Source organism: Oryctolagus cuniculus, chromosome 6, assembly GCF_051225735.1.
Source record: "Oryctolagus cuniculus isolate XC-2025 breed Fujian yellow rabbit chromosome 6, ASM5122573v1, whole genome shotgun sequence".
NCBI classification, from domain to species: domain Eukaryota; kingdom Metazoa; phylum Chordata; class Mammalia; order Lagomorpha; family Leporidae; genus Oryctolagus; species Oryctolagus cuniculus.
Window position 1 is genome coordinate 61138598 of NC_142872.1, and position 21048 is coordinate 61159645.

Below are 21048 nucleotides of genomic sequence, written 5' to 3' on the forward strand. Positions count from 1 at the left end.
TTAGCATAGACCGGCAGACAAATCATACCCGTGGTTACTTAGACATATTTAAACACAACAGGGGAGGGTTGTGGGTTGGAGGGACGTTATGGGGGGGAAGGCATTGTAATCAATATTCTGTACTTTGGAAATTTATATTCATTAAATAAAAGTTAAAAAAAATAACAACAACAACAACAAAAAAATAAACACAACGGGGGCGCGCTAGACCCGCGTCCAGCCCTTCTCCTTTTTTTTTTTTTTTTTTTTTTGACAGGCAGAGTGGAGTGAGAGAGAGAGACAGAGAGAGAAAGGTCTTCCTTTTTGCTGTTGGTTCACTCTCCAATGGCCGCCGCGCCAGCGTGCTGCAGCCGGCGCACCGTGTTGATCCGATGGCAGGAGCCAGGAGCCAGGTACTTATCCTGGTCTCCCATGGGGTGCAGGGCCCAAGTACTTGGGCCATCCTCCACTGCACTCCCGGGCCACAGCAGAGAGCTGGCCTGGAAGAGGGGCAACCGGGACAGAATCCGGCGCCCTGACCGGGACTAGAACCCGGTGTGCCGGCGCCGCAAGGCGGAGGATTAGCCTAGTGAGCCGCGGCGCCGGCTTGCTTCTCCCTTTCTTGTGGGCCTCCTGCTGGGGTCTGTGTGCGTCTGGAGCGACCTCGCTCTTGGCACGGGCTGCGCAGGTTGCTGGGTTTCCGCTGCGATAGCTTCAAGACGCCTCCTAACGGCGGAGCGGATGCTGGGTGGTCCCGCCCCCGGCCGCCGTTCCCCCGCAGCCACCGCGGGAGCGGGAACCAGCCGCAGCGAGGTGAGGTCGGGGCACCGGCTGGAGTTCGCTCTCCTAGCAACGTCCTGGTCCAGCCGGGTCCACCGGGCAGGTGTGCGGAGGCCTGGAGATGCTGAGCTGCTGCCCTCTTGCGGCCCGGCCTGGAGGCGTCTTCTGGCTCCCCCCGTGTGAGTCCCAGCCAGTCTTCGGCTCTACCGACTGCAGCCCCTTCTCCGTGTCACGCGGGAGAAGCATCTTTGGGCCTCGCTCAGTGACTGAATCCAGCTCCCGGCCTGCCTTGGCCGTGCTTCAAACACCCTGTGCTTGACAGTGACTGGGTGCCTGCTGGGAGCTAGGAGGCAGCTTCTGCCTTGCCCTGAAATGCAAAGACCTGTTGGGATCCGGGAAACCTGGCTCTACACTTACTGCTGTGTCTTTTTCATCTGTTCATCCTCCCACACCCCATTGCCACCTCAGTCCACCCACCCACCCACCCACCCATCCATCCTCCCCATCCAGTGACCCACCCATTCAACCGCCCGTCCATCTGTCCATCCATCCACCACCCACCCAACTGCCCATCTAGCCATCCAGGTACTCGTCCCTTCACTCATTCATCCTCTGCCCACCCACCCATCAGCTCATTCATTCACTCACCCATTCGACTGCCCGGCCACCCACCCATCTATTCATCCATCCATCCTTCTGGTCATTCAGAATTACTTGTAGAGTGTCAGCCTGTGCATCGTGAGTTTTAAGCTCTGTGATCTTGGGTGAGTTACCTTACCTCTCTGAGCCTCAGTTTCCATGTCTGTAAATCTAAAATCTCGCCGAGTTGTTGAGAAGATTCAATGAAGCAATGTAGGTGAACTGCTTGGTAGATAGTAGGTTCTTTTTTAAGTTGCATTTATTATATCTGAGGTTTAGAAGATACCGAATCTTCTGTAAGCTTATGCTGTAGTTGGGGAGACCTGGTGTGGGTACATAAAGCAATGGGAGAGTTTTTAAAAAAATATTTATTTATATATTTGAAAGAGTTACACAGAGAGAGAAGGAGAGGCAGAGAGAGAGAGGTCTTCCACCTGCTGGTTCACTCCCCAATTGGCTGCAATGGCCGGAGCTGAGCAGATCTGAAGCCAGGAGCCAGGAGCTTCTTCCAGGTCTCCCACGTGGGTGCAGGGGCCCAATGATTTGGGCCATCTTCTGCTGCTTTCCCAGGCCATAGCAGAGAGCTGGACTGGAAGAGGAGCAGCTGGGACCAGAACCGGCATCCATATGGGATGCCGGCGCTGCAGGCATCGGCTTTACCCACTGCGTCATAGCGCTGGCCCCAGATGGGAGAGTTTAACAAGCACCAGATGTGGTGAGGCTGTCGTGCACGGTCTGTGGGCTGAAGCTGTGTAAAGTGAAGGTCCATGGTGCTGGACTTCCTGGGAGTGAAGTCTTCAGTCTGATTTGCAGGAACTGAGAGAAGATGAAGGGGCGGGTCAGGAGACAGGCTCACTCGGGTGGAAACTTCCTTCCTCAAAAGTGCCCATCAGTGGGGGCTGGCATTGTGGCCTGGTAGGCTAAGCCTCTGCCTGCGGTGCTGGCGTCCCACGTGGGCACCGGTTCTAGTCCCGGCTGCTCCTTTTCTGATCCAGCTCTCTGCTAATGGCTGGGAAAGCAGTACAAGATGGCTTGGGCCCCCCGCACCCCACGTGGAAGATCTGGAAGAAACTCCTGTCTCCTGATTTTGGATTGGTCCAGCTCTGGCCATTGTGGCCATCTGGGGAGTGAACCAGGGGATGGAAGACCTCTTTCTGTGCCTTTCCCTCTTCCTGTCTGTAACTCTACCTCTTATATATCAGCCATGACACCTGCCAAAGAAGCGACGCAGGGCCCTGTCAAGACAGCCTGTTCCCTGCGGCAGGAAGCAGCCAGTCTACTTGAGATTAAATCAGCCACTGATGCTAAATTCAGTTAATGCAGTTGATCTGGGAGTCCAATGGGAACCCTGGCAGAATTGTCCAGATTTCATGCAGGGAAGATTCAATAATTCTGACTCAACCAATGATTAGACACCTGCCACGAAGCATTGTGCTGGCTTCTCCAGGTACCCGTGAGGTGGGATCATTCCGCCCATTTCAGAAGAGGAGACAGAGGGTCAGAGGGGAAAGATGATGCGCCCAGCACCACACAACTAATAGGTCTACAGTCGGGAGTCCCACCCGAGTGCCTTGATGACCCTCCCCCCTCTCTACCCTGTCTTCTTCATGTTCTGTCCTGGTTAGCTCCAGGCAAGGTCTATTTCCATGTCACTGGGTTTTCCTTGTTGTTGGCTTGAGGGTCTGGGATCCCCCCTCCCCCACCAGGGAGCAGGGAGCATGGGGCGGCCCCTCCTCATCTGGAGTGGTTGGGGGAGGCACTCAGAAACCCCAGGGAGTTTCTTTTTCTCTAAAAGGGGTGGCGTTTGCAGCAGTGGTTAAGATGTGGGAGTGCCTGGGAGGAGTCTTGGCTCTTCTGCTGTCTATCCGGCTGGCCTCTCGAGTGGCGATTCCCTTCGTGAAGTAGTGGAGCCGTGGGTTCCTACATCTGTGGGTTCCTGCACCCGTGGCTTTGCTCTGGAAGCCATCGCTGTCCAGCTCCGGCTCTGGCTCTTCCACGACGCAGGAAGAAGCCCCCACCCACCAGATGCTGGGGCCGTGCCCTTGGGTTTCCCAGCCTCGGAACCAGGAGCCAAGAAAGTAAACCTCTTTTCTTGCTGAATTATCTAGTAACTGGCATTCAGCTACGACAATAGGAAACTGACCGAGACACACATGAAATTCTGATTTCCAGCTTGGGATCCTTGTTTCTGTTAAAGAACCTGTCGCTCCCCGTCTTCGCGGAGGAACGACACAGGACCCTGCGCTGTTCTTTCGTCTGCTCGGCCCTCCCCGGGTTTGCTGCTGGTTCTTCCCGGGTTGGCTACCGTCCCTTCCACCTCCGTGGAAGGGCGGTTCCCCCTGCCACATTCCCCACTTCCGCGGGGGAGCGGCACACCGCCGGCGGGCTCTCTCGGGGGCTGCACAGGTGTTCCTTCAGGTAGATGTTCCTGGTGCATGTTGTCTCTCTCCTCCTTTATAGTCCCCTTCCGCCAATCCGTGCTCGGCTGCCCACACGCTGAGTACGCTGCTCTCCTCCAATCAGGAGCAGGATCAGCTCCTGGAGGTCATCACTCAAGTTGGCAAGAGGCAGCTGCGTAGAAGCTGTTTTCTCCTCTCCCAGCGCCATATTGTGGGAGAGCAGATGCATAGAATAAGTCTTAATTCCAGTAACTCAGTCCAGTCCGGGTTGCTCCCCACAGAACCCACCAGCTTGCAGCCACCCTGCTCACTCTGGGTGTGCAGGGTCTAGGCTCCGAAGTCCCCACTGCTCCCTCTTGTCTCCCACCTCTCATCCATGTCATTGCCAATGAAGTGTAAGCTGTGCAGAGAGTAGATCAGAGCAAGGGCTGTGGAAGCCTTACCTCCCGGCCATGTAACCTGGGACAGATTGTTGCCTTGGTTTAAAAATCTGTGAATGGGGACAAGAATATTATCCATCTCATAGGTGTTTGAGAGTTTCACTGAATCAATCTAGAAAAAGTAACTGCTGCATACAGAACATCATATAAACCTTAACTACAAGTTGAAAATTCCTCATCTAAATACTTGACAACAGAAGTGCTTGCATTTTGGATTTCAGCTGTTAGATTTTGGAATATTTGCATGATGTGTTGACATATGATGGGGATGGCTCTCACATCTAAGCATACATCTTACCTGTTATCCATCTGTCTATCTGTCTATCCGTCATCTGTCATACATAGACAAATTTTTTTTTTTTTGACAGGCAGAGTGGACAGTGAGAGAGAGAGACAGAGAGAAAGATCTTCCTTTTTCCGTTGGTTCACCCCCCAATGGCCGCTGCAGCCGGCGCACCGCGCTGATCCGAAGCCAGGAGCCAGGTGCTTCTCCTGGTCTCCCATGGGGTGCAGGGCCCAAGCACTTGGGCCATCCTCCACTGCACTCCCGGGCCACAGCAGAGAGCTGGCCTGGAAGAGGGGCAATCAGGACAGAATCCGGCACCCCGACCGGGACTAGAACCCGGTGTGCCGGCGCCGCAAGGCAGAGGATTAGCCTAGTGAGCTGCGGCGCTGGCTCCAAATATTTCTAATAGTTTTGTGGCTTAGCAGGTTAAACTTCTGCCTGCATCCCATACGAGCACCCGTTTGAATCCAGGCTGCCCCATTTCCAATCCAGCTCCCTGCTGTGGCCTGGGAAAGCAGCAGAAGATGGCCCAAGTGTTGGGCGCCTGCCACCCAAGTTGGTGATCCAGATGGAGTTTCTTGGATCCTGGCTTCATCCTGGCCCAGCCCCAGCTGTGTGGCTGTTGGGAATGAACCAGTGGGTGGAAGATTTCTCTGTCTCTGTCTCTGTCTCTGTCTCTCTCAGAAACTTTACCTTTCAAATAAATAAATAAAACTTTTTTTAAAAAAAAACCACAGTTCCGTGGTGTGGACTTTCCCACATGAGGCACCACGCTGGTGCTCAAAGTTTGAGCTTTGGATTTTCAGATTCGGACTGCCCCATCTATATTGGTGTTGCTATTACTGTTTTCTGTTTGTATTTGCATTTTTCAGCTCTTGTTTTCTCCCCTCGCCCCCTTTACAAATCTCTCACGTCTCTATCCACCTATTTGCTTACGTATTTGAAGGGCAGAGTGTCAGAGAGAGTGAGCGAGCTCTCAGTCGCTAGTTCACTCCCCAAGTTCCTGAACAGCCAGGGGCTACGAACTCCATCCAGTTCACCCCCGTGGGTGCAGGGCAAGCACTTGGGCCATCTTCTGCTGCACATTAGCAGGGAGCTGGGTCGGAAGTGGAGGTGGGGTGGGGAGGACTCCGGTTTAACCCGCTGCACCACAATGCTGGGCCCTGCTTTTCCCTCCTGAGCTACCAAACCCTGTTTCCATGTGATGTGACAGAAGGAAGTGCTGTGGACAGGGCCCTTCCTCTTCCCCCAGAGCCTGGGCTGCCTTCTCCCGGAGCCAAGCCTTTGCTTTTGGTGGTGGGTGGGGGTGGGTGGATGGTGCCACTGCTTCTGCCTGGGAACCTGCTCTGACCTGGGGGACTGCTGTGCCGCCTGTCACCCAGTGTCCCCGACACCCTGGCCTGTCAGGTTGAGCTGAGTTCCTTCGGCCCAGCACCAGACACCTCCGAGACCCTGGAGCGAGGAGGCAGCTGACAGAGAGGCGGTTATCTTGGCCCCGCTCCCCCGCCGCCCAGCTGGGCCGCCCGCCCCTGCTCTGGACAGCATAAAAAGTCAGGCTCTGCTGACAGAGGCACAGGGCAGAGGGCTGGCAGCTGGGATCAGCGCAGGCCCCCAGAGAGTGGGGGCCGGCCTGGGCTCTGCTATTTATAACTTCCTGTGATAATAAGGCCCATTCACCCCCATTCACCCCCTCCCCAGGGCCCTAATTGCTCCGGGCGGGCGGATGACAGCCTCATTATTAACTTCACAAAACTTGAACTTGGGCTGTGTCAACAAAACCCACGGGCGGCTCCCGGGCTCCTGACTCTCGGGACTCTTTGCCCTCTGTGGGGCCGAGGGTAGTGGGAGAAAGGAGCAACCTGGCTCGCTTCCAGCTCTCTGGGCTCTGATTTCTCCGGCCTCAGATTATCCTGGGGAGGCTCTGCCTTGAGCTGACCGAGGGCTCTTTCCTCTTGGCTGTGCTCAGCTGTGGTCAGCTGGTCCCCCTGCCCCGGGCAGGAGGCCACATTTTGCTCCCTGGAAGTATGGGAGGTGAGGATGTTAAAAGGGACTGTAGCGACTGCTTGGCTGCAGTTAAAAACTGGGCCCAGGAACTGGTGCTGTGGCGTAGAAGGTTGGCCTGCTGCCTGTGGCACCAGCATCCCATATGGGCGCCGGTTCAAGTCTCGGCTGCTCCACTTCTCATCCAGCTCCCTGCTAATGCACCTGGGAAAAGCAGCGGAAGATGGCCTATGTACTTGGGCCCCTGCACCCACATGGGAGACCTGGATGAAGCTCCTGGCTCCTGGCTTCAGCCTGGTGCAGCCCTGGCCATTGCAGTCATTTGGATAGTGAACCAGTAGATGGGAGAGCTCTCCCTCTCCTCTCTCTTATTAAAAAACAAAACAAAACAAAAACAAAAAACAGCCTGGTTCAGCCTAAGTGTGTATTTTATTTGTCAGAATATTTGAAAACAGATTGGAGATCCCTTGCTTTGAAGGAGGGTGTTTGGTGCAGTGCTTAGGATAATAGGGCCGCCTGCCTCCCGTATTGGAGTACCTGGGTTCGAGTCCCAGCTCCGCACCCAGCTTCCTGCTAACGCGCACCCTGGGAGGCAGCAGTGATGGCTCAAGTGCTGGAGTCCGTGCCACCAATGTGGGAGACCCTCACTGAGTTCCCGCTCCTGCGCGGCTCAGCTCTGGCTGTTGTGGGCATTTGGGGAGTGAACCAGCGATGGGAGCTCTGTCTGTGTGTCTGTCTGTCTCCCTGCCTTTCAGATGAACAAAGAAACCAACTGAACATTCAAGGGTGCAGTTCCGAGATTCGTGGGCACACACAATAATGGACACCTGTCAGCACCACGGAGCTGCCCGCCCATGAAGCACTTCCTCCCCAGGCTTCCTTCTCTGCAGTGACGGACAGTGAGAGGGACACACACACACACACAGAGAAATAGATATGCACACACACACATGCATACAGACACATGCACATATACACAGGCAGATACACACACACAGAGAAACAGACACACAGACACACACAAGAAGATACACACACACACACATACAGAAACAGGCACACACTGATCTTCTGTCTGCTGTTCCACTCCCCAGATGGCCACAGCAGTTGGGGCTGTGCCGGCCAGGTGGAATCCAGGAGCTAAGAACATCCTGGTTCCCCAGGTGGGTGGGGGAAGCCGAGTGCTGGAGCCGTCATCTGCTGTGCCTGAGGCTCGTCAGCAGGGAGCTGGGTGCCTCATGTCTGAAGCACACGCTGTCGTCCGTGTGCACCCACAGGAGGAAACGCCTCAAGGACAGATGTGCAGTATTGGCACCCCTGGGGGGGTCTTAGAACACATCCAGTGCTGGGGGGGTATTGTGCATTCTACTCTCCCCCCTCTTTTTTTAAAGATTTATTTATTTACTTGAAAGTCAGAGTTACACAGCAAGAGAAGAAGAGGCAGAGAGAGAGAGAGAGAGAGAGAGAGGTCTTCCATCTGCTGGTTCACTCCCTAGTTGGCCACAACAGCCAGAGCTGCACTGTTCCGAAGCCAGGAGCCAGGAGCTTCCTCCAGGTCTCCCACGTGGCTGAAGGGGCAAAAGGACTTGGGCCATCTTCTACTGCTTTCCCAGGCCATAGCAGAGAGCTGGATCAGAAGTGGAGCAGCCGGGACTCAAACCGGTGCCTATATGGGATGCTGGCACTGCATGCGGTGGCTTTACCAGCTATGCCATAGTGCCCCTCCCCCTTTTTCTTAAACGATTGAGTTTTTTTCTAGTAGCACTGAACTGCTCAATCTTACGTGGTTTATAACACACTACTGCTCCAAGAAAACAGACTGACTCGTCATTGTCTCCCAGTGTGTTACACATGGTCTCACTGAGCGCTCACAGCAGCACTGTGCAGCAGGAAGCTCTTATTAATTCTAACCAGACAATAACGACCTCCTGAGTTCTCACCCTCAAGTTCAAGGTTAGGTCCTGTGCCCCGGTTCCCCGGGCCACTGTGGGAAGCGTTTTCAACTTTCCAAAGGGCATGAACATATCTTGTTTCTCTCTTGATCAAAGTACTCCAGGACAGCTGGAAAAGTCGGGAGAGATGGAAAAGTACATGCAATCTCCCCACTCACAATGACCCGCGTTCTCCGTGTGCCGTGTTCCCGAGCTGTGGGCGCAATCTTGTAATATATGAGAGTTTACGCAAAAAGGAACACAGATCATCTGGCAAGCACCATTTCACACTCCGTATGTAGCATGGAAAACGAAGCCAAAAACATGAGGACTGTTTTCCACGTTGTGTTCCCGGAGTGAGAGGAAGGAGGCAGCCGGCCGAGGCTTTGGGGCAAATGAAGGCCTGGCCTCTACTTTAGGGCTGTGGGGGGCTCCTCTGCTGCTGAGGTTGGGGGGCTTCCCCACCTGGGGCGGGACAGACCAGCAAGGCTCCCCCGCAAGGTGGGTGGCCCTGGTTTGTATGTGATGGGGACCCGCTGGGAGGAACGGAGGCCTTGGGCGCCCACTTCTGCACTGGCAGAACGGGCTGGAGAGTGAATGTCAGTGTGAGCCCCACACAGAGGGGCAGTGGGCTGTGCTGGGGCGTCAGACTGCCGCTTGCCCTGGATCAAGAACATGCTGTGCTCTCTGGGGCCACCAGGTGGTGCTGTGGAATAGGAAATGAACTGGCTGTCACGGTGCAGAACGAAGGCAGCCAGGTGCCAACCCACAGTGGAGGGTGTGTGCCCAGTGAAGGGCGAGGAGAGCCTGGGCAGAAGTAGAACCGCTCTGGCGAAGAAGGGCAAAGCGGTGATGAGTTCTCTATGCAGAGGGAATTCCTGAGGTTCTGGGTTCTATGGACCAAGCTTGGTCCAGGTCCAGGCACATTTTAGTGGTAGGATGGTAGCAAGTGGCCTTGTTTTGGAGCCTCAGTTCTCCTGTCTGCAGAATGGGTGATCCCTGTGGGCCGCAGGACAGATGAGAAGAGGAGGGTAAGGGCTCTGGTCTGAGTGGCTCACGCAGGATGATGGGGGAAGGGACAGCAAGGTCAAGACCCTGTGCGGCTGCCTGGTTCTCCTTGGGCTACCAGGGGCACAGCTGCTGTCTGCGTACCAGGCCTGGGGCATTGGTTGCATGGAATCAGATGAGCGAATGTTCATTCCAGAGCATGCTCAAGGGGCTCAGGTTGGGAGACAGACAGCAAACACTGCAACTGGGAGATAAGGGCACAGGCAGGCTTCCTGCAACTGGGCGGGCTTGGGCCAGGCCTTCAAAAACAGGTGGCGATGGAGCGGGAGATCAGATTTCGGATTCCTGGACTCAGAGGATAACCAAGGCGGACGCCTGAGGTGGAGATGGATGTGCTACTGAGGAGGAGGGCGCCCCGGGCGAGGCCTTGAGAGCCCAGCAGGATCTGGACTTGCCTGTGGCAGGTGCAGCGAAGCCGGAGGTGCCTGCCCTGGAGCAGCCTCCAGACCAAGCCTGTCGTGGTTCCAGGTGCTTCTGCCTTGATGAGCTGTGGAGCAGACCCCGTGCAAACCCTGGGAGTGGGCAAGACTCTCCCTGTTTTATAGCTGAACTGGAGCTGAGAAAGGTCAAGTGTCTTGGGTGCAGTCGCCCGGCTCGTGAGTGGCAGAGGGGGAATTCTGACCCCCACCTGTCTCAGGTGCCCCCGGGGGAGACAGGCAGGTGGGAGGAGAGAGGAGCAGCAAAGCCGAGTTTTAGGTGGTGGCCACTCTTGTGAATCGTGGGTTCTGGAAGGCTTTGCTGGAGATGGTTTCACCCGCTCAGCCCAGTGCCAACGAGGACCAGAGTGACAGCCCCGGCGCCGTAGAGGAACCACGGCTGTCTGTTGGGGCGTTTGCATGGGCTCGGCCCGGAGTCGGTGGAATCCTCTCCCTGGTGCTGCGATGTAGAGACCATGAGCTCCATTCTACAGCTGGCAAAGCTGAGGCTCAGCGAGGGGAGAGGTCGTGCCCAGAGTTACATCGATGGTAAGAGTCGAATCCAGTGCTGTCAGTGCTCCAGGCCTGTGGGCTCCACAGCTACGGGTGCAACCAACTGTGGAGAGGAAATGTGACAATATTTTCATTACGAGAGAGAGAGAGAGAGAGAGAGGAGAGATCTTCCATCTGCTAATTCATCTCCTAAGTGGCCGGAGCAGCCAGGGCTGGGCCAGGCTGAAGCTGGAGCCAGGAACTCCATCCAGGTCTCCCACGTGGGTGGCAGGGATCCAGCCACGTGAGCCGTCACTGCTGCCACCCAGGGTGCACGTTAGCAGGAAGCCGGGGTCAGAGTGGAGCTGGGAGTCCAACTCCAGGCACTCCCATATGGGAGGCCAGGATCCCAAGCAGCTGCTTCCCTCCTTCCTTCCTTCCTTCCTTCCTTCCTTCCTTCCTTCCTCCCTCCCTCCCTCCCTCCCTCCCTCCCTTCTTTCTTCCTCCCTTCCTCCCTTCCTCCCTTCTTCCCTTCCTCCCTTCCTTCTTTTCTTTTCTTTTCTTTTCTTTTCTTTTCTTTTCTTTTCTTTTCTTTTCTTTTCTTTTCTTTTCTTTTCTTTTCTTTTCTTTTCTTTTCTCCCTTCCCTTCCCTTCCCTTCCCTTCCCTTCCCTTCCCTTCCCTTCCCTTCCTTTCCTTTCTCTTCCTTCCTTCCTTCCTTCCTTCCTTCCTTCCTTCCTTCCTTCCTTCCTTTCTTTCTTTTTTTCTGTCTTCTTTCTTTCATAAATGCACCTGGCAGGTATGGTTTTATTTATTTCTTTCTTTATTTTTTAATTTATTTATTTGACAGATAGAGTTAGACAGTGAGAGAAACGAGAGAAAGGTCTTCCTTCTGTTGGTTCACCCCCCAAATGGCCACTACGGCTGGAGCTGGGCCAATCTGAAGCCAGGAGCCAGGTGCTTCTTCCTGGTCTCCCATGTGGGTACAGGGGTCCAAGCACTTGGGCCATTCTCCACTGCCTTTCTGGGCCACAGGAGAGAACTGGACTGGAAGAGAAGCAACCGGGACTAGAATCCGGTGCCCATATGGGATGATGGCACCGTAGGTGGAGGACTAACCAAGTGAGCCACGGCGCCAGGCCCCTACTTATTTATTTATTTCTTAAAGATTATTTATTTGAAAGGCAGAGTTACAGAGAGAGAAGGAGGAAGTAAGAGAGAGAGAGAGAGATTGATTCTATCTGTTAGTTCACTCCCCAAAAGGCCCAGGGCTGGGCCAGGCCAAAGCCAGGAGCCAGGAGCTTCATCCAGGTCTCCCACACAGGTGCAGGGGCCCAAGCACTTGGGCCATCCTCTGATGCTTCCCCGGTGCATTAGCTGGAAGCTGGATCAGAAGTGGAGGAGCTGGGACTCGAACTGGCATCTATATGGGATGCCGGCACCACAGGCCATAGCATCAGCCTCTGCACCACAGTGCCAGCCCCACAAGCAGCATCTTAACCACTGTGCCAAGTGCCCAGCCCTGAAAATATTTGAAAAATAAAATCACACCTGCACCGAATGTGGAGAAATGTTTCAAGTTGTTGTTCTCTGAGAAACACAGCACAGCAGCTATGTAAAAAACGTCCGTACTGGGTTCGGTATTCTAAGTACTGTAGACATGACTTGGAGTGTATAGAGGACGTGTGCAGGCTCTGTGCTGCTCCCCAGCGCTGGCCAGTGGGCCTGAGGTCATGGGGGAGGGGCCCCGAGGGGCGGGAGGGCCTGGATCTGCTTGGCTTCTTCTGGGCTCTGGGGGGGGGGCAGCTTTCCTCCCGACAGGGGCCTTGGCTGGAGGCTGCTTTGGCAGGTGTGGGAGGCCTGGGAGAGGGCCGTGTTCGTGGGTCTTCTGGAGCCGTCGCCGCAGAGCGGGGAGATGGGGTCATTTGCTGGGGACAGAGGTGGACTTTGGCTCCTGGAGGGCGGGCCGACCGAGGCTGCGTGGCCTGGGTGGTGGGGGGCCTCGTGCTGCTGCAGGCACAGGGCTGACTTGGCGAGGGGAAGCCTCTGTGACTACCCGACTCTCGCCACGACTCAGCTGGCTCCCCCTGAGAGCCAGAGCGGGGGCAAGAAAGGCTTGAGTCCCCCCCCACCCCAGCTCTGTCGCCGTGGCCCAAGCCCCTGCCAGTCCCTCCCACCCCCAGCACTGCTGCATAGGGGGATCACAGCCCCGATACGCAAGCCTTTGGGGTGGGGCACCCAGACCACAGCAGGGAACACTTCCGTTACGGTAACAGGAGCCCACACCGGGCGGCTCGCACCAAAGCGGGCCCTCAGCTGCCTGCCCTCGGGGCCAAATGGGGGGCCTGGGGCTCACACAGGTGGGCAGCGCTTGGCCCTGTCTCTGCCCTGCCCATGCCTCTTCTGAGGCTTTCTTCTGAGGCTGCCCTCTGTGACGTATGTGGCACGTACATCTCCCGCCCTACATGGGGGCGTGCACCTGTCCACAGCCACCAGCGCGGGAATCACCCATAGACTCAGGCAGCATCTTACCCAAGGTCACCCCTCAGCCAAGGCCAGCGCTCACCTCCCAGCCTGTTGGCTCCCGATGCCTTCAGCACACCTGTGAGGGGCGCCACTCGCGGATCTGCTTCTCCCTGCCCACTGCCCCAGCTTCCCAGGCCTCAGCCTCCCCATCCTCGGCTTCCTTCCTTCTACACTCGCCCCACATTTCAGAGGCTCGGGGACCGCCAGCCTTGAGGATGGTAAGATCTGCTTTTTAAAGGCAGGGTTCTGGAATGAGTCATTCACACTTTAGCAAGAATTAAGCCAATGTGTCTGATGCTTGCGCTGTGTATTCCTAGAGTGAAGAGGCAGGAGAAAGGGGTTGGTAATGCCCTTTAGACAGTGTTGACACAGGGGATGAAGTCCCATCTGGCAGTCACAGCTGTCTGCGGAAGGGACGGCAGCTCAGGTCGGGAAGGGACCTGTGTTGGGGTGTCGTGGAGGGAAATCAAGTAGTTGGTTTTTTTTTTGTAAGATTTACTTATTTTGAAATGCAGAGCAAAACAGAGAGAGAGAGAGAGAGAGAGAGAGGTCTTCCATCTGCCAGTTTACTTTTTAAATGGCTGGGATGTTTGGGCTGGGCTAGGCTGAAGCTAGAAGCTGGAACTCCCACATGGGTACAGGGGTCCAAGCACTTGGGCCTTCTTCTGCTGCCTTCCCAGGCTCATTAGCAGGGAGCTGGATTGGAAGTGCAGCAGCTGGGACTTGAACTGGTGCTTTGATATGGGATGCTGGTGTTGCAGGCGGCAGCTTAATCTGCTTCTCCCCACCTGAGAACTCCACTCGAGTCTGCAAGGCCCCGAGCACTTGGCCATCCTCTGCTGCCTTCCTGGGCGCATTAGCAGGGAGCTGGTTCGGAAGCCAAGTAGCTGGGTCTTAAACCAGCACTCATCTGGGATGCAGACGTCACACATACTGGCTGCACCCACTGCACCACATTGCCAGCCCTCTTAAAGGCTAGTTTGTATACTGATGCTAGAATTAGCACATACAGGAGCCAGTTCCCACCCCTCCCAGCACCCACAATCTCTCTGTAGCAGAGACGGCCACGCCCCACACTTCCCCCTCCAGCTCCATCCAGCCCAGGACCAGTACCTGCAGCTCTTCCCCTGGGGGCCCTGTCATGGCCCATGCACAGGGCAGTAGAGGAGCCAGGAGCTGAGGGCCCTGGGAGCAGCCCTGAGCCAGTGACAAACACACCTGGGCCTCCTCACTCCTCGGGGATCAACCCCAGGACATGTGCTTTGCTGCCCCTTAGCAACCCCCAACCTCAAGTCCTTTCTCATTCTAATTCTGCTATGGCCTGGGAAAGCAGTAGAGGATGGCCCAAGTCCTTGGGCCCCTGCACTCACGTGGGAGACCAGGAAGAAGCTCCTGGCTCCTGGTTTTGGATTGACCCAGCTCCGGCTGTTGTGGCCAACTGGGGAGTGAACCAGCAGATGGAAGACCTCTCTCTTTGTCTTTCACGCTCTCTCTCTGTAACTCTACCTCTCAAATAAATAAATAAATTGTTTAAAAAATTTATGTTATATTTCACAAACTTTTTGAAGTACCCTCAGACCATATTTTCCTATTCATAAGAGACTTTCACCTTTTAAAGGGGGCACATAAAACTTCTCTTCAGCATATCTACATTGGCAGCAGCACGCTCCTTGTGCTTTGGGACTATGATTAAGTAAAGTCAGGGTCACTGATACCATGGCAGTGGACCTGATAACTCACATCGCTACTGAGGGACCGGTGGGTGGGCAGCATATACAGTGTGGATACGCTGGACAAAGGGGCTGATTCATTTCCCAGATGGGATGGAGCTAAGCAGTCTGGTATTTCTTTTTTTTAAAAAAAATTTTATTAATATAAAGTGAATAGACTACATGTGTTTCATAGGTATATACAGTATAGTATTTCATCACGCTACTCAGAATGGTATGAAATATGAAACTTAGTGAATTACTTATTTCTGGAATTTTCCATTGCATAATTTTGGACTGGAGTTAGCTGAGAATAACTGAGCCGTAATAAAACTCGCCTGCAAACAAGGGGGACTTCTGTAATGATGGACGCTGGGCTGTGGCAGTCTTTTAAAAAAATTAGAAAACAGTGTATCTTATTAGTTTTTCATCTAATTAAAAGGAAGAATGACAGACAGAGAGGAAGGGATAGACAGACAGAAGAGAGATCACCCGTCCACTGCTTCACTCCCCACATGCCTACAGCAGCCAGGGCTGGGCCAGGCAGAAGCCAGGAGCCTAAAACCCCATCTGAGTCTCCCACGGAGGGGGCAGGGGCTCCAGCACTTGAGCCATCACCCATCTCCCAGCATGCATTTCCATGGAGCTGGACAGGAAGTGAAGTAGCTGGGACTGTAGTGTGGGATGCAGGGACACCAAGTGGTGCCTTAGCCCACTGTGCCATGAGGCCCACCTCCACTGGCAGCCTTAGGAGGAACGGGGGTGAGAAGCAATGGAGAGAAGAGCAGCAGCTCCCGCGTGCGGTGTGCTCTGCGCCGGGTTCTTCCCACATCACCTCCCTGCCTGAAGCCGGCAGCCGTCCACAGCGGCCGCGCCAACGCCTCCCACCACCAGGCACTGGCAGAGCTGGGTAACCCGAGCTTCGCTGACTCCCCTCTTTGTTTCCAGCTCAGGCCCCCTGGAGGTCCAGGCCGTTAGAGCACTCGCGCGGAGACCCCGAGGTTGGAGGCTGCCCAGTCGGTGTATTCCTTCTCCCTGGCCACGGTGACTGTGAGAACCCTTGGGAGGGGAAGCGCTCTCTCCCCTGTGACTGCCAGCAGGAGAGAGGCTGCCAGCCTGCAGCTGTAGCTGGCGTGGAGGGAAGCCGAGCAGAGTCGTGGAGAAGAGGCGAGGGCTGAGAACTCATGGCACTGTCTGAGCCTGGATCCAGCTAAGCCTGAGGCTGGAACCCCAGATCTTTGTAGCTGACTGAGCCAATACTTTCCACTCACTGGCTTGAACAACTGGAGCCATCTGATACAAACGTCAAGGGTTGTTCTCATTGCCAGGTACTCTGTTCTGTTAGATCTGTCAGTTTGGGGCACCTTCTACACTAATACTGTACAGTCAGTCTCGCCCCAGAATAAGCTCGACCCCTTCCACATCAATTACTGATGGAAAATATTACAAAAAATTGCAGCTCCACTGGACATGCACGGACTGTTTTCCTTGTCGTTAAACAATGAAGGTTAGCAACTATCTGAATGAGGAGTGTGCTGTATGAGATATTACACATCATCTGGAGATGATCTAAGGTATTCAGGAGTGGTGTGTGGGTTCTGTGCAAATACCACGACATCGTGTAAAGGGACTTGAGCTCCGGTGGGTTTTGGTGTCTAGGGGCAGTGGGTGTGGAGGGCAGCTGTGTGGGTGTTGTCTCCCCAGCCTGGTGTGTCGGTGTGTTGCCCATGGCTTTCTCTTTCTCTTTCCTGCTGTTTCCTGTTTTCCCGATGTGTAAGTCACTTACAAGTTCTAGACTCTGTCTAGCCTCTTCTGACCTTGGCACACATGAGGCTGCTTCGACAGATGCATGGGGAAACGGAATTAAAAGATATGTGTGGGGCCGGTGCTGTGGTGGGTTAAAGCCCTTGCCTACGACGCTAGCATCCCATATGGGCGCCGGTTCGAATCCCGGTTGCTGATACAGCCCCCTGCTAATATGCCTGGGAAAGCAGCAGAGATGGTTCAAGTCCTTGGGCCCCTGCGCTTGTGTGGGAGACCCAGAAGAAGTTCCTGGCTCCTAGCTTTGGCTTGGCCCAGCTCTGGCCGTTGTGGCCATTTAGGGAGTGAACCAGTGGGTGGAAGACCTTTCTCTCTATGTCTGTCTCTACCTCTCTCTGTAACTCTTTCAAATAAATAAAAATAAATCTTTAAAAAAGAGATGCGTGATTTTCTTGCAAAAATTTTGTAATCTGAGCATAGTTTCTTTGGAATGTGCATTCTCTGTGAACTTTCTGAAGAGTCATTCTATGCGAGGGTTTGAAAAAATTTTGCCCCCGAATAAACCTTTTTTAAAAAAAAGATTTATTAATTTATTTATTTGAAAGCCACAGTTACACACAGAGCGAGAAGGACAGGTAGAGAGAGAGAGAGAGAGAGAGAGAGAGAGAGAGAGGTCTCCGTCCGCTGGTTCACTCCCTAAATGGCCCCAATGGCCGGAGCTGCCAGGAGTCAGGAGCCAGGAGCTTCTTCTGAGTCTCCCAAGACTTGGGCCATCTTCCACTGCTTTCCCAGGCCATGGCAGAGAGCTGGATTGGAAGTGGAGCAGCTGGGACTCGAACCTGCACCCATATGGCGGTGGCTTTATCCACTATGCCACAGCGCCAGCCCCCGAATAAACTCTTAATGTTCCCTTTGTGTGAGCTTCTGAAGTCCTCCCACTTAGGTGCTCATCAAAACCTTCCAGGAAGTGGAAGATCCTCCTCCCACTGTTCCCACTGCCTTTGTCATCCCAGTGTTGCTGGGAGTGGCAGGTGGGAGCTCAGGGAGGGGCGGGGCCCAGGGCTCTGGGATGTGTTGGCCTGCTCTGCTTCTGCCCCCGGGTCAGGTCCAGGTCACCTCCAGCAGAGGCTTTGGCGACTCAGCCCTCGAGGACGGCTCAGCCTCCTGCTCTCCGCTCTACCCAGTGGTCACTTTAGACAGAGGACTGAAGCCAGGGGCTGGGCTAGAGGGCAATTCTCTTCCCTAAGGTGGGCCTGCCAGTCTAGCAAGTTCTCTACAGCGCGGCGGATTTTGCACAGAAAAGCTTGTACTCAAAGACTGGCCTAAAATCGCCCCCTTCTGCCAATGGGAAAATTGAGGCATACCCCAGCACCCTGACTGGCCGGAGACCGCAGCGAGGGGCCTGGCCTTTTGCTTCTGAGTCCTGCGCTGTGCATTAGTGCTTGGAGCAGCCGCTTGGGCTGCGGAGTTTGTCTCTTCCCTTCCCAGCGAGCCGGAAACACAGCTGCGGGGGCTTGGGGAGGATCTCAATTTCTTAGGACCCCCGCCCCCCGGCGAGGGCTCAATGGGCTGAACTCCTGACCCGCGGGCCTGCGGCAGGAAGTGTGACGTAAGGACTCTGGCTGCGGCTGCGGCTGCGTTCGGAGGCCTGTGGGAGAAGCACGCAAGCTGGGTTGAATTCTTTAGCTCAAGAGGTTAAAAATATGTGGCGGAACGGCTGTGCTAGGACGGCTCCCCCCGCTCCCCAGGCCCTTGGGCGGCTGGGGTGATGTGTGAGCATCCGCGGGATTTAGGGGCCCTCGGAGGCTGCAGGTGCAGCTGCGTGGCCTCCAGGTCACCCCAGACACCCGCAGGCCTTCCTGCAGAGCCACGAGGGCTTCGCAGCTGGGAGTCGGGACTGCAGCAGGTGGAGGGCAGCGGGGAGGGGCGGCCAGGACCCCTTGTCTGCTCCCGGAGCCCCGTGGGGCGGGGCGGCAGGGAACTCGCTGCCTTTGTACCGGGCCTTAGAGGGAGGGGAGCCCTTGGCTGGGATGTGGCCGGCCCTGGATCCAGAATCTCTTGGTCCTCTTGTTGAGTTCTGCGGGTGTTGCTGCCTGCTGCCTAATTTCCCATTTGTGTTTAGCCAGTGCGTCTTGGGGAACTCTTAGACTTCTGGGGCCAGCCTCAGGTCCCTGGACTTGGTCAGGCTGCAGGGGCGAACACATGCCCCAGGCTAGACCTCAGGATAGGCCGGGTTCAGCTGCAGGACCAGATTAACCCCCTGTTGTCTTTACAACAGAAGTGGTTTCTTTGTTTTGTTGGGTTTGAATCCTCTGTCCACCATTGGAAGAGAGGTGCTGTCTTCTTCCTGGGGATGCAAAGCTGTGGGATCTGGGTCTGGGGCCGCCTGGGAGTGAGGCTGTCACGGAGGAAAGCAGAGCAGACAGAGGTGGATTCCCGACGGCATCCCTGAGCACCTGGATCCAGCCATGCCTGCTTGCTTCCCGTGCCCTGAGTGCATAGTGCCCCCTCACATTTTCCTCTTCATCCATTCCTCCTGAGCTCTCTTCTCCCTTTCCTCCCCCTCCTGCCCTCTTTCTTGTTTTCGTTGGGTGAATCTGCTTTGAATTAGATCACTTTGCTTATAAAGAATCCTAATATATAAAGTCAAATTCTATGTCCTCCCAGTAGCTGGTTCAAAACTCACCTCCTTCAAGCAGCCTTCCTAGATTAATGCCTCCTTTCTCGGATTCACCAGTTCTCTTCGATGCTCCTTTAGACTTTATAACTTTTATTTTCATGGGATTGTTTTGTGATTGTCTGTATACTGTCATTTTAGCATATTGATTTTTGTAAAGTCAAGTAAAAGTGCCGAAGATACTTACCAAGTGCTCTGGGTGCGTGGCGCTGTGCTGGGAGCTGGGCTGGAGTAGGAATAAGTCACTGCAGAACAATGGTGGAAGATTTCACTGTGGCCAGAGACACAACTCCTGCGCTGGGAAGGTGCATCCGAGCTGAGAGCCTTCGGGATGGGATGGCGGGGGAGCGGGGCTCAGGCCTGGGTGGGTCAGGGTCCCAGGTGGAGGGCAGCAGGGGTGTGGCCAAGCACACGCTGCTTCCAGAATTGCCTCCAGTAGCTCCTCACCCGGGAGCGTCTGGCCTCAGATCTGGGAGCAGCCAGGGAGTGTGACCATCGCTCCATGCATGAAGGGTCTATGCAAACACAGTGCTGTTGAGGACCCGAGCATTCTCAGACAGACGTTGGCATCCGAGCCGGGGCCTGGGGGCACCCGTGGATACTTAGGGATCGCTGTCTGTGCAACAGAAACACACGCCTATGTGCCCCCAATGTGACATTCTAGAATGTTCCTTGCAGCACTCTTCAAAATAGCACTAACCTGGAAGCCACAGCTCTGCCTCTTCTTGGGAGAATGACCTGATATATTGTGATGCAGCCAGGGGACCCCTGCTTCAGGGCAGTGTGAGTGAACAGTCTTCCACTGTTAATGGTTTGAACCGATTTGGCTCCCCAACTCCAGGCAGCCATTTAAACATCAAAGTCTGGTGCTAATGTTTAACGGATTCATGTTAACGTTGATGGATTGCGGGTGGAGACTTGGTCTAATCGTGGAGTCTGGGAGGTGGGGGGCTTGCCCTGGGGCAGGCAGCTCTCGGGAGAGCAGAGTGTTCCTCTGGGTCCGGTGCACAATGGGAACTTTCTTCTGCTCGGTTCTTCCACCCACCGTTCTCAGCAGACAGCAAGCTCAAGGGGCTGCCCGGTCTCGGACTGTGGACTTCCAAACTATAGGCCAAAGTGAACCTTGTTTTCCGGGAAGCTGCCCTCCCGGCTGCGAGTTAGTGGGAAGCTGGAGCGTGCATTTGGTGCAGTGGCTAAGATGCCTCTTGGGATGCTCACATCCCACACCAGAGTGCTTGAGTTCAAATCCTGGCTCCGCTTCAGATTCCAGCTTCCTGTTAATGCACACCCTGGGAGGGAGCAGGTGATGGTTCAAGTGGTAGGGTCCCTGCTGCACACATGGGAGACCAAGAGAGAGTTCTAGGCTCCTAGTATTGGCCTGACCCAGCCCTGGTGTTGAGTGCAGTTGGGGAATGAACCAGCAGATGGGAGATCTCTGTCTCTGTGTGCCTTTCAAATAAATGAAAAACAAAAGTTTTGAAAAGTCACACAAAGGCCGGCACCGTGGCTTACTTGGCTAATCCTCTGCCTGTGGTGCTGGCACCCCACGATCTAGTCCCAGTTGGGGCGCTGGGTACTAGTCCCAGCTGCTCCTCTTCCAGGCCAGCTCTCTGCTGTGGCCCGGGAGTGCAGTGGAGAATGGCCCAAGTGCTTGGGTCCCTGCACCTGCATGGGAGACCGGGAAGAAGCACCAGGCTCCTGGCTTCAGACTGGCGCAGTGCAGGCCGTAGTGGCCATTAGGGGAGTGAACCAACGGAAGGAAGACCTTTCTCTCTGTCTCTCTCTCACTGTCTAACTCTGCCTGTCAAAAAAAAAAAAAAAAGGAATCTTCATCCGGGTGCCACCTGGAAAAGGCTGGGTCCTCAGGAGCACAAGCTGCCAGGCCTCAGGGAGGTGGCAGCACCTCCAGCCCCAAGGCGCCCACCCAGGCCCCAGCCCAGGCTGCC